Genomic DNA, 12233 nt, shown 5'->3' on the forward strand with positions numbered 1-12233 from the left:
GATGTTCCAAAGTCTCGTCCTCTAGCCCACACACCGCACAAGTCCTTTCAAATTTGTCTCTGTATATTTGATGGAGGACGATGCTTGTGAAAATCCGCCTGTGCCTCAGTTTGAATTCTGTGTTGAAAACTGAATGTGGGATAAATGGGACGTTTAGGTTCCCCCAGATTGTCTGGATTTCTTTTTTTGGAAACATGCTTGCCCATCTTGGTTCTGATGCTGGTTTCTTGACCAGTTTTCTAATTAGAATGTTGTAGATTACCTTTGTTTTTATTTGTGTAACTGGGATATTCTTTCCATTGTGGCACAGAATAAAGTTCACCCCGTCGCCCTGCCCTTTGCTGTTACTGCGCATCAATGTTTGCCATTCCTTGCAAATACATTTATTAACTCTCAACCCAATTTCCGCTATCTGTTTCTTCTTAAAAAACACCCCCGCTCTGTTCAAGATCGCTAATGCTTTCCCACAATCAAAACCCAACTTACCCCCTCTCCCGTCGGCCCCCCCCAGTGTCGTCAGGCCTGCCTCACGGAGCGGCTTGGACGCCAGGGGCCTGCCTTTGTGCAAGAAGAAAGGTGAGTTGAGGATCGGTAACAGCATCACCTGCTCTCTGTATTCCATGTCCGGTCTGAGGTGGGGCAGAAACTTGTCCCAGGCCTCCAACATTTCCCGGTAGAAACCTGGAAACCCTAACCCAGAAACATTTCTTGGAGCAAAAGCAAACAGGTTGTAGTTATTCTTCTCACCGTACTCTGTCAGGAGGGTCGCCAGGTTGTCTTTCCATGGATGTTGCCTTCTCAGGTCAAGAAATTTCCCAATTAGCTTAACCCTCAGAGCATCTCTTTTGGCTCTGAGGTCAATCAGATCTAGACCCCCCTCCCTTTTGCTAGCGATTAGCGTCCTGCGGGCGATTGTATTGCCCTTCCTCTTCCACAAGAATGAGGAAATCACTGCATTAATTGAATCTGAAGCCCAATTCGGCATCTCGCAAGACCCCAAAATGTAGTTAACTTTTGACAATACTAGCGCATTAGATATGATTACCTTCCCTCTTAGGTTCAGGCCCCTGGCGTACCACAGGTTACATATGTTTTTAATTTTCTCAATAATTTCTGTCCAGGTTTTGTCCCTGGCGCCTTCTTCATTTTCCCCTATATATACCCCAAGTACTTTCCTCACGTCTTGTACTATTTTGAACCCCCATTTGTTATCCAGAGCTTCGTCTTTATTAAAAACCATTAATTCAGTTTTTGTCATGTTGATTTTTGCCCCTGAGGCGACTCCGAATTCCTCCATGTGCTCCATGATGTGGTCAATGCTTTTTGTATCCTTAACACAAATGTTGATGTCATCAGCATATTGGATTATTTTAATTTCCCTGCCTTTACTAGTTTTCACTCCATCTATTCTCTTATCCTCCACTAGCATCAATGCCAGGGGTTCTGCCACAAGGCTGTAGAGCATAGCGGACAACGGGCATCCCTGTCTGACCGCCCTTTTCAACTCAACAGGCTCGGTGAGGGCCCCGTTGACCCTGACTCTACTTTTTGCTTCAGCATATAATAATTTCACCCAGTTTATAAATTCCCCCCCGAACCCATACGCCTTTAGTGCTTCCCAAAGGAATCGATGTTCTACCCTGTCAAAGGCCTTTTCCAGATCGATTCCCAGCAGATAGCCCCCTTCTTTTTTCATGATCCTGACTAGGTCTTTTATCAGGATGATGTTGTCATGTATATCTCTACCAGGTATGCTATATGTTTGCGTATCCATAATTATTGTCTTAATCACTTTTTTTAGTCTGTTTGCCAATACTTTTGCTAATATTTTATAATCTGTATTTAAAACACTGATTGGTCTATAATTTCCCAGTTTGTCCCTAGTACCTTTATTTTTATAGATCAAGGTAATTATCCCCTCTGTGAACGTTTCAGGCATGCTTTGGCTTAATTGCATTTCATTATATACAGTTAACAGGACCGGAGCAAACAGGTCAGGGAACCTTTGATATAATTCGGCAGTTAGCCCATCCTTTCCTGGACTCTTGTTCCTGTTTAGATTTTTGATGGCCACTTCTATTTCCTCTACCCGGATTGGCTGCTCACAAAAGGTTTTATCTTCTTCTTGTAGCTGTTTTGTGATATGATTCGTTATTTTTGTAATCTGTGCATTCTGCGGATTTTGGTCAGTATACAATTCTTTGTAGTAATTAAAGACAGTTGCCATAATTTCCTCCTTGTCCTCAATCACAGATTTATTGTCGTTCTCCAGTTGCCTAATATGCTGTCTTTCTTGGGCTGTTTTCTCCAATCCTAAAAAGAACGCTGTGCTCTTTTCTCCTTCTAATAGATGCTGTGCCCTACTCCTAATGGCTGCCCCCTTACATCTTTTTGCTTCCATCTCGTCCAATTTAGCTTTGTAGAGTTCATATTTCTCGCTGGTATGAGTTTCATCGGTTTCTGCCTGTTCTATTTCTATCCTTAACAAGTTGTTTAACATTCTTTCTTCAATCCTTTCTTCCCATCTTTTTTTTTTACAATAATTTATGCTTATTTTTTTAATCCTAAGTTTAGCGTCCTCCCAATAATTTGTCTTTTCTTCTACATATTTAATATCCGTAGCTATATTGTTTAACTCTGTCTCTATTCTTTGTTTGTACTTATCGTCCCGTAGGATGCTATTGTTTAGACACCATAATCCCCTTCCCCTCTCCATTTTGTCCCCAAGTGTCATATTAAGTTGAGCGTGATCACTCAATATATTAAACTTATATTTAATATCTACTATATGTTTAACTCTCCCCGAGGCGACCAGCGCCAGATCTATCCTAGACTGTTTTAATTTGCCCATGACCACTTGCCGCCTCGAAAACCCTCTACTCCTAGGGTTGAAAACCCTCCATGCATCTATCATATTGTTTCCTGTGATTATATTTTTTAAGGTTCTCCTACTCATGTCGCTGTTATATTTATTATTAATTGATACGTCATTGTTAGTTAGGGCGACGTTAAAGTCTCCCATGATTATCGTTTCCACAGTTATCCATTTTTCTAGTTTCTGGAAGAAAGTATTCCTCTCCTCGCCAATATTTGGGGCGTATATATTAATTATTCTGATTGGTTCTCCCTTATAAATCACCTCTATTATAATGCATCTGCCTTCACTATCTTTAAAAATTTCCCTATACCCACTGATGTTTTCTGGGCCGATCAAAATGGCCACCCCACATGACCTTGCGGTCCCCTCACTTGAGAAGACCGTCCCTTTCCATTGCTTTGCACATGTATCTACCCAGTTTGTGTCCCAGTTTGTTTCTTGTAGGCAAACAACATCCACATAACTGTTCTGCATTAGTACCTCATTCATTTTCTGGGTATTCCTACAGCTGTTTATATTTTGTGACGCCAGGGTCAGGGACAGGGAAATCATTATAAAGAGCAGTTGCATTAAATTCCTATTTCTTCTTTGTCATCTTCTTCTTCGCTTTCGTCGACCAAACGTTGTGTCTTTTCCTCACCTCTTTTGCTTCATTTGTAAAGTCCATGTCCGATTCTTCAGATGGCTCCGACAACTGCATTGTCTGCGGCCCCGGCTCGCCTTCTCGCCCCTCCTCCACGTCCAGGGAGGACTCTACCTCCACCTGCCTGGCCGATCTCCTCAGCTTCTGCTGTACCGGCTGGACTGCCTGTGCCGGCTCCGTCTCCGTTTCTCCCACCTGCACCTCATCCACTGCATCTTTTCCCGGTTCACCGCCCGGCTCTCCTATCTCCTCTGGTCCCTCGACCGTCTTCGGCCCACTGGTTGCGGTGGTCTGGTGCCGGTCCTCCTCCACTGGCCCCACCGCGCTGCTCTCCTGGATCACCACCGTGCTGCTGTCACCGTGCTCCTCACCCCCTTGCTCTCCCTTCCTCTCCAGATCCGATTCGCTTGACCCAGCTTGACTCATCTCCTCTTCACTCACGTTACATATGCATCTTTCTACTTCATTTTTACATAGGGCACACCTTGTCTGTCTCTTTTGTACACACTCTCTTGCGTAGTGGCCCTGCACACCACACTGGTGGCACATGAATTCTGGGCAGTCTCTGAGGATGTGTCCCGGCTGCATGCACATTCTGCATACTCGAACTTGTTTGTCATGAATGACTCTGAAGTACTCTGCTCCCAACGCCGTGTTAAATTTTGTGGAGTATGGAAGTGACTGAATATGTTGGTTGAACTTCACTCTCACAAACCTTGTCCCATCGGCCACCTTGGTGCCCGGCCACATTCTTCTTTTGATCGGGGACACCGCCGAAACTCCCCATGTTAGCAGTTTGGCTATGATCTCCGAGTCCTCAATGTAATATGGCAGATTTAGGAACGATACTACCAGCTCATCGTTGGTAATTTCACTGACGTGAGCAGTGGCGCCATTAATTTTAAAACCTTCCATGAGTCTCTCTTTTCCCTTCGGGTGGCTCATGGTAGCCTCATATTTGTTGGGGCCTAACACCCGGCAGGCCATAAGACCTCCGCACAGCCCACGGATGCAGCTCATCATTTCCATTATTGGTATGGTATCCTCCCCCTCCATCTCCACTCTCACCGTCAAGCTCTGGTTTCTTTTCCTTTCTTCCTCTCTGGTATTTCTCTCCTCGCTCTCGTTTACGCTTGCCATAAACCTTCTTTTGTCGTCCTCCGTTATCTTGGTCTGTGCTGGTTTGGTCGGCTGGTCTGCCATATTTAATAAAATAAAAATAGACGAAAAACGCCCCTTTCTACCAAAGTGGGGGATATCTAAAAAAGGAGTTTCCCCCCAGGCAGTACAGTACTGCTGGGGGTACTAAACGTCTCAAAGGACAACAAAAAACGCTTAAAGCATCCAAATATAAGCCCAAACAGAGGTGAAAAAGAGAGCCCCTACAAGGAGCCGTGTGGCAAACAAATCTGGTCTACTGGCACTTCCTGCTACCGGCAATGGGCGGAGCCTTCGGTCGTGATCAGACGAGATCGGGCGGAACCAGAGAGGTATGGCCGTAAGCTGCTTTTTATCTTTTTCCTAATCCTTTAGAACGTGTCAAAGATAATCAGAAGAGTTTCTTTTTCTAAAATTGAAGCAGTTCTTAGGATTGGCAAGAGAGGTTCCTAAAACCTGAAGGTAACTTTACTTTTCTTCACTGGCAATTCTAACATGTTGGGTTAGCACCTGTATTTCAACGGCTAAATTACAAACAAAAGTAGGCCAATTGTTAAATGTTGATCAACACTAATTTAGCAACCATGAAACGGAATCAATTTTGATGATATTGTCTAAGTTCCTTATATATCCAACGTTAAAACAACACTAAACATGCATCTCTTCGACAATGTGATATACTTTTTGTAATTTGTAGGTGTACAATCTGCGGCGCTCGGCGGCTTTCAGAGAGAAGTGAAAAAGCTTACGGCACCTGGGATTCCCAGGCGGTCTTCCATCCAGGTACTAACCAGGCCCTGCTCTGCTTAGCTTCCGAGATTAGACGAGATCGGGCGGAACCAGAGAGGTATGGCCGTAAGCTGCTTTTTATCTTTTTCCTAATCCTTTATAATGCGTCAAAAAATTATGTCACGCCTGCCGTTGGCATCTTTGTGTGGGTTAAATAAGGGTATGCAAAGAAGGCTGTGATATCCTATGCCGAAAATTGGATGGACTAGAGAAGACCCGCCCAGGAGTCCCAGCCAATCGGTGGATGGCCATTGCAGTCCCCGCCACCTCAAATGGCCTGACGATGGTATGGACGTAAGCCACCTTTCATCTTCTTCCTATTGCATCTCTTCTACAATGTGAAATACTTTTTACAATTGTGTAGGTGTAGAATCTGCGGCGCTGGGCGGCTTTCGGAGAGAGAAGTGAAAAAGCTTACGGCACCTGGGATTCCCAGGCGGTCTTCCATCCAGGTACTAACCAGGCCCTGCTCTGCTTAGCTTCCGAGATCAGACGAGATCGGGCGGAACCAGAGAGGTATGGCCGTAAGCTGCTTTTTATCTTTTTCCTAATCCTTTAGAACGTGTCAAAGATAATCAGAAGAGTTTCTTTTTCTAAAATTGAAGCAGTTCTTAGGATTGGCAAGAGAGGTTCCTAAAACCTGAAGGTAACTTTACTTTTCTTCACTGGCAATTCTAACATGTTGGGTTAGCACCTGTATTTCAACGGCTAAATTACAAACAAAAGTAGGCCAATTGTTAAATGTTGATCAACACTAATTTAGCAACCATGAAACGGAATCAATTTTGATGATATTGTCTAAGTTCCTTATATATCCAACGTTAAAACAACACTAAACATGCATCTCTTCGACAATGTGATATACTTTTTGTAATTTGTAGGTGTACAATCTGCGGCGCTCGGCGGCTTTCAGAGAGAAGTGAAAAAGCTTACGGCACCTGGGATTCCCAGGCGGTCTTCCATCCAGGTACTAACCAGGCCCTGCTCTGCTTAGCTTCCGAGATCAGACGAGATCGGGCGGAACCAGAGAGGTATGGCCGTAAGCTGCTTTTTATCTTTTTCCTAATCCTTTATAATGCGTCAAAAAATTATGTCACGCCTGCCGTTGGCATCTTTGTGTGGGTTAAATAAGGGTATGCAAAGAAGGCTGTGACATCCTATGCCGAAAATTGGATGGACTAGAGAAGACCCGCCCAGGAGTCCCAGCCAATCGGTGGATGGCCATTGCAGTCCCCGCCACCTCAAATGGCCTGACGATGGTATGGACGTAAGCCACCTTTCATCTTCTTCCTATTGCATCTCTTCTACAATGTGAAATACTTTTTACAATTGTGTAGGTGTACAATCTGCGGCGCTGGGCGGCTTTCGGAGAGAGAAGTGAAAAAGCTTACGGCACCTGGGATTCCCAGGCGGTCTTCCATCCAGGTACTAACCAGGCCCTGCTCTGCTTAGCTTCCGAGATCAGACGAGATCGGGCGGAACCAGAGAGGTATGGCCGTAAGCTGCTTTAATATCTTTTTCCTAATCCTTTAGAACGTGTCAAAGATAATCAGAAAAGTTTCTTTTTCTAAAATTGAAGCAGTTCTTAGGATTGGCAAGAGAGGTTCCTAAAACCTGAAGGTAACTTTACTTTTCTTCACTGGCAATTCTAACATGTTGGGTTAGCACCTGTATTTCAACGGCTAAATTACAAACAAAAGTATGCCAATTGTTAAATGTTGATCAACACTAATTTAGCAACCATGAAACGGAATCAATTTTGATGATATTGTCTAAGTTCCTTATATATCCAACGTTAAAACAACACTAAACATGCATCTCTTCGACAATGTGATATACTTTTTGTAATTTGTAGGTGTACAATCTGCGGCGCTCGGCGGCTTTCAGAGAGAAGTGAAAAAGCTTACAGCACCTGGGATTCCCAGGCGGTCTTCCATCCAGGTACTAACCAGGCCCTGCTCTGCTTAGCTTCCGAGATCAGACGAGATCGGGCGGAACCAGAGAGGTATGGCCGTAAGCTGCTTTTTATCTTTTTCCTAATCCTTTATAATGCGTCAAAAAATTATGTCACGCCTGCCGTTGGCATCTTTGTGTGGGTTAAATAAGGGTATGCAAAGAAGGCTGTGACATCCTATGCCGAAAATTGGATGGACTAGAGAAGACCCGCCCAGGAGTCCCAGCCAATCGGTGGATGGCCATTGCAGTCCCCGCCACCTCAAATGGCCTGACGATGGTATGGACGTAAGCCACCTTTCATCTTCTTCCTATTGCATCTCTTCTACAATGTGAAATACTTTTTACAATTGTGTAGGTGTACAATCTGCGGCGCTGGGCGGCTTTCGGAGAGAGAAGTGAAAAAGCTTACGGCACCTGGGATTCCCAGGCGGTCTTCCATCCAGGTACTAACCAGGCCCTGCTCTGCTTAGCTTCCGAGATCAGACGAGATCGGGCGGAACCAGAGAGGTATGGCCGTAAGCTGCTTTAATATCTTTTTCCTAATCCTTTAGAACGTGTCAAAGATAATCAGAAAAGTTTCTTTTTCTAAAATTGAAGCAGTTCTTAGGATTGGCAAGAGAGGTTCCTAAAACCTGAAGGTAACTTTACTTTTCTTCACTGGCAATTCTAACATGTTGGGTTAGCACCTGTATTTCAACGGCTAAATTACAAACAAAAGTATGCCAATTGTTAAATGTTGATCAACACTAATTTAGCAACCATGAAACGGAATCAATTTTGATGATATTGTCTAAGTTCCTTATATATCCAACGTTAAAACAACACTAAACATGCATCTCTTCGACAATGTGATATACTTTTTGTAATTTGTAGGTGTACAATCTGCGGCGCTCGGCGGCTTTCAGAGAGAAGTGAAAAAGCTTACGGCACCTGGGATTCCCAGGCGGTCTTCCATCCAGGTACTAACCAGGCCCTGCTCTGCTTAGCTTCCGAGATCAGACGAAATCGGGCGGAACCAGAGAGGTATGGCCGTACGCTGCTTTTTATCTTTTTCCTAATCCTTTAAAACGTGTCAAAGATAATCAGAAGAGTTTCTTTTTCTAAAATTGAAGCAGTTCTTAGGATTGGCAAGAGAGGTTCCTAAAACCTGAAGGTAACTTTACTTTTCTTCACTGGCAATTCTAACATGTTGGGTTAGCACCTGTATTTCAACGGCTAAATTACAAACAAAAGTAGGCCAATTGTTAAATGTTGATCAACACTAATTTAGCAACCATGAAACGGAATCAATTTTGATGATATTGTCTAAGTTCCTTATATATCCAACGTTAAAACAACACTAAACATGCATCTCTTCGACAATGTGATATACTTTTTGTAATTTGTAGGTGTACAATCTGCGGCGCTCGGCGGCTTTCAGAGAGAAGTGAAAAAGCTTACGGCACCTGGGATTCCCAGGCGGTCTTCCATCCAGGTACTAACCAGGCCCTGCTCTGCTTAGCTTCCGAGATCAGACGAGATCGGGCGGAACCAGAGAGGTATGGCCGTAAGCTGCTTTTTATCTTTTTCCTAATCCTTTAGAACGTGTCAAAGATAATCAGAAGAGTTTCTTTTTCTAAAATTGAAGCAGTTCTTAGGATTGGCAAGAGAGGTTCCTAAAACCTGAAGGTAACTTTACTTTTCTTCACTGGCAATTCTAACATGTTGGGTTAGCACCTGTATTTCAACGGCTAAATTACAAACAAAAGTAGGCCAATTGTTAAATGTTGATCAACACTAATTTAGCAACCATGAAACGGAATCAATTTTGATGATATTGTCTAAGTTCCTTATATATCCAACGTTAAAACAACACTAAACATGCATCTCTTCGACAATGTGATATACTTTTTGTAATTTGTAGGTGTACAATCTGCGGCGCTCGGCGGCTTTCAGAGAGAAGTGAAAAAGCTTACGGCACCTGGGATTCCCAGGCGGTCTTCCATCCAGGTACTAACCAGGCCCTGCTCTGCTTAGCTTCCGAGATCAGACGAGATCGGGCGGAACCAGAGAGGTATGGCCGTAAGCTGCTTTTTATCTTTTTCCTAATCCTTTATAATGCGTCAAAAAATTATGTCACGCCTGCCGTTGGCATCTTTGTGTGGGTTAAATAAGGGTATGCAAAGAAGGCTGTGATATCCTATGCCGAAAATTGGATGGACTAGAGAAGACCCGCCCAGGAGTCCCAGCCAATCGGTGGATGGCCATTGCAGTCCCCGCCACCTCAAATGGCCTGACGATGGTATGGACGTAAGCCACCTTTCATCTTCTTCCTATTGCATCTCTTCTACAATGTGAAATACTTTTTACAATTGTGTAGGTGTAGAATCTGCGGCGCTGGGCGGCTTTCGGAGAGAGAAGTGAAAAAGCTTACGGCACCTGGGATTCCCAGGCGGTCTTCCATCCAGGTACTAACCAGGCCCTGCTCTGCTTAGCTTCCGAGATCAGACGAGATCGGGCGGAACCAGAGAGGTATGGCCGTAAGCTGCTTTTTATCTTTTTCCTAATCCTTTAGAACGTGTCAAAGATAATCAGAAGAGTTTCTTTTTCTAAAATTGAAGCAGTTCTTAGGATTGGCAAGAGAGGTTCCTAAAACCTGAAGGTAACTTTACTTTTCTTCACTGGCAATTCTAACATGTTGGGTTAGCACCTGTATTTCAACGGCTAAATTACAAACAAAAGTAGGCCAATTGTTAAATGTTGATCAACACTAATTTAGCAACCATGAAACGGAATCAATTTTGATGATATTGTCTAAGTTCCTTATATATCCAACGTTAAAACAACACTAAACATGCATCTCTTCGACAATGTGATATACTTTTTGTAATTTGTAGGTGTACAATCTGCGGCGCTCGGCGGCTTTCAGAGAGAAGTGAAAAAGCTTACGGCACCTGGGATTCCCAGGCGGTCTTCCATCCAGGTACTAACCAGGCCCTGCTCTGCTTAGCTTCCGAGATCAGACGAGATCGGGCGGAACCAGAGAGGTATGGCCGTAAGCTGCTTTTTATCTTTTTCCTAATCCTTTATAATGCGTCAAAAAATTATGTCACGCCTGCCGTTGGCATCTTTGTGTGGGTTAAATAAGGGTATGCAAAGAAGGCTGTGACATCCTATGCCGAAAATTGGATGGACTAGAGAAGACCCGCCCAGGAGTCCCAGCCAATCGGTGGATGGCCATTGCAGTCCCCGCCACCTCAAATGGCCTGACGATGGTATGGACGTAAGCCACCTTTCATCTTCTTCCTATTGCATCTCTTCTACAATGTGAAATACTTTTTACAATTGTGTAGGTGTACAATCTGCGGCGCTGGGCGGCTTTCGGAGAGAGAAGTGAAAAAGCTTACGGCACCTGGGATTCCCAGGCGGTCTTCCATCCAGGTACTAACCAGGCCCTGCTCTGCTTAGCTTCCGAGATCAGACGAGATCGGGCGGAACCAGAGAGGTATGGCCGTAAGCTGCTTTAATATCTTTTTCCTAATCCTTTAGAACGTGTCAAAGATAATCAGAAAAGTTTCTTTTTCTAAAATTGAAGCAGTTCTTAGGATTGGCAAGAGAGGTTCCTAAAACCTGAAGGTAACTTTACTTTTCTTCACTGGCAATTCTAACATGTTGGGTTAGCACCTGTATTTCAACGGCTAAATTACAAACAAAAGTATGCCAATTGTTAAATGTTGATCAACACTAATTTAGCAACCATGAAACGGAATCAATTTTGATGATATTGTCTAAGTTCCTTATATATCCAACGTTAAAACAACACTAAACATGCATCTCTTCGACAATGTGATATACTTTTTGTAATTTGTAGGTGTACAATCTGCGGCGCTCGGCGGCTTTCAGAGAGAAGTGAAAAAGCTTACAGCACCTGGGATTCCCAGGCGGTCTTCCATCCAGGTACTAACCAGGCCCTGCTCTGCTTAGCTTCCGAGATCAGACGAGATCGGGCGGAACCAGAGAGGTATGGCCGTAAGCTGCTTTTTATCTTTTTCCTAATCCTTTATAATGCGTCAAAAAATTATGTCACGCCTGCCGTTGGCATCTTTGTGTGGGTTAAATAAGGGTATGCAAAGAAGGCTGTGACATCCTATGCCGAAAATTGGATGGACTAGAGAAGACCCGCCCAGGAGTCCCAGCCAATCGGTGGATGGCCATTGCAGTCCCCGCCACCTCAAATGGCCTGACGATGGTATGGACGTAAGCCACCTTTCATCTTCTTCCTATTGCATCTCTTCTACAATGTGAAATACTTTTTACAATTGTGTAGGTGTACAATCTGCGGCGCTGGGCGGCTTTCGGAGAGAGAAGTGAAAAAGCTTACGGCACCTGGGATTCCCAGGCGGTCTTCCATCCAGGTACTAACCAGGCCCTGCTCTGCTTAGCTTCCGAGATCAGACGAGATCGGGCGGAACCAGAGAGGTATGGCCGTAAGCTGCTTTAATATCTTTTTCCTAATCCTTTAGAACGTGTCAAAGATAATCAGAAAAGTTTCTTTTTCTAAAATTGAAGCAGTTCTTAGGATTGGCAAGAGAGGTTCCTAAAACCTGAAGGTAACTTTACTTTTCTTCACTGGCAATTCTAACATGTTGGGTTAGCACCTGTATTTCAACGGCTAAATTACAAACAAAAGTATGCCAATTGTTAAATGTTGATCAACACTAATTTAGCAACCATGAAACGGAATCAATTTTGATGATATTGTCTAAGTTCCTTATATATCCAACGTTAAAACAACACTAAACATGCATCTCTTCGACAATGTGATATACT

The 12233-nt window shown here is 43.8% G+C and overlaps 14 non-coding genes across 14 annotated transcripts; all 14 read right to left on the reverse strand.

Moving 5' to 3' along the window:
• Positions 1–5421: 5421 nt before the first annotated feature.
• Positions 5422–5540, reverse strand: LOC134117300 (5S ribosomal RNA). The gene has a single exon (XR_009948863.1). It is a non-coding gene; the product is annotated as a 5S ribosomal RNA (ribosomal RNA).
• A 339-nt stretch (positions 5541–5879) lies between these two features.
• Positions 5880–5998, reverse strand: LOC134117000 (5S ribosomal RNA). The gene has a single exon (XR_009948563.1). It is a non-coding gene; the product is annotated as a 5S ribosomal RNA (ribosomal RNA).
• A 396-nt stretch (positions 5999–6394) lies between these two features.
• On the reverse strand, positions 6395–6513 carry LOC134117001 (5S ribosomal RNA). The gene has a single exon (XR_009948564.1). It is a non-coding gene; the product is annotated as a 5S ribosomal RNA (ribosomal RNA).
• Positions 6514–6852: 339 nt separating this feature from the next.
• LOC134117002 (5S ribosomal RNA) lies at positions 6853–6971 on the reverse strand. Its single transcript, XR_009948565.1, has one exon. It is a non-coding gene; the product is annotated as a 5S ribosomal RNA (ribosomal RNA).
• A 397-nt stretch (positions 6972–7368) lies between these two features.
• On the reverse strand, positions 7369–7487 carry LOC134117241 (5S ribosomal RNA). The gene has a single exon (XR_009948804.1). It is a non-coding gene; the product is annotated as a 5S ribosomal RNA (ribosomal RNA).
• Positions 7488–7826: 339 nt separating this feature from the next.
• Positions 7827–7945, reverse strand: LOC134117003 (5S ribosomal RNA). The gene has a single exon (XR_009948566.1). It is a non-coding gene; the product is annotated as a 5S ribosomal RNA (ribosomal RNA).
• A 397-nt stretch (positions 7946–8342) lies between these two features.
• On the reverse strand, positions 8343–8461 carry LOC134117313 (5S ribosomal RNA). Its single transcript, XR_009948877.1, has one exon. It is a non-coding gene; the product is annotated as a 5S ribosomal RNA (ribosomal RNA).
• A 396-nt stretch (positions 8462–8857) lies between these two features.
• Positions 8858–8976, reverse strand: LOC134117004 (5S ribosomal RNA). Its single transcript, XR_009948567.1, has one exon. It is a non-coding gene; the product is annotated as a 5S ribosomal RNA (ribosomal RNA).
• A 396-nt stretch (positions 8977–9372) lies between these two features.
• Positions 9373–9491, reverse strand: LOC134117005 (5S ribosomal RNA). Its single transcript, XR_009948568.1, has one exon. It is a non-coding gene; the product is annotated as a 5S ribosomal RNA (ribosomal RNA).
• Positions 9492–9830: 339 nt separating this feature from the next.
• Positions 9831–9949, reverse strand: LOC134117007 (5S ribosomal RNA). The gene has a single exon (XR_009948570.1). It is a non-coding gene; the product is annotated as a 5S ribosomal RNA (ribosomal RNA).
• A 396-nt stretch (positions 9950–10345) lies between these two features.
• LOC134117008 (5S ribosomal RNA) lies at positions 10346–10464 on the reverse strand. The gene has a single exon (XR_009948571.1). It is a non-coding gene; the product is annotated as a 5S ribosomal RNA (ribosomal RNA).
• Positions 10465–10803: 339 nt separating this feature from the next.
• Positions 10804–10922, reverse strand: LOC134117009 (5S ribosomal RNA). The gene has a single exon (XR_009948572.1). It is a non-coding gene; the product is annotated as a 5S ribosomal RNA (ribosomal RNA).
• A 397-nt stretch (positions 10923–11319) lies between these two features.
• LOC134117242 (5S ribosomal RNA) lies at positions 11320–11438 on the reverse strand. The gene has a single exon (XR_009948805.1). It is a non-coding gene; the product is annotated as a 5S ribosomal RNA (ribosomal RNA).
• Positions 11439–11777: 339 nt separating this feature from the next.
• On the reverse strand, positions 11778–11896 carry LOC134117010 (5S ribosomal RNA). The gene has a single exon (XR_009948573.1). It is a non-coding gene; the product is annotated as a 5S ribosomal RNA (ribosomal RNA).
• Between the last annotated feature and the right edge of the window lie 337 nt (positions 11897–12233).

The sequence above is a fragment of the Pungitius pungitius genome, unplaced genomic scaffold (assembly GCF_949316345.1).
Source record: "Pungitius pungitius unplaced genomic scaffold, fPunPun2.1 scaffold_40, whole genome shotgun sequence".
Lineage (NCBI taxonomy): Eukaryota > Metazoa > Chordata > Actinopteri > Perciformes > Gasterosteidae > Pungitius > Pungitius pungitius.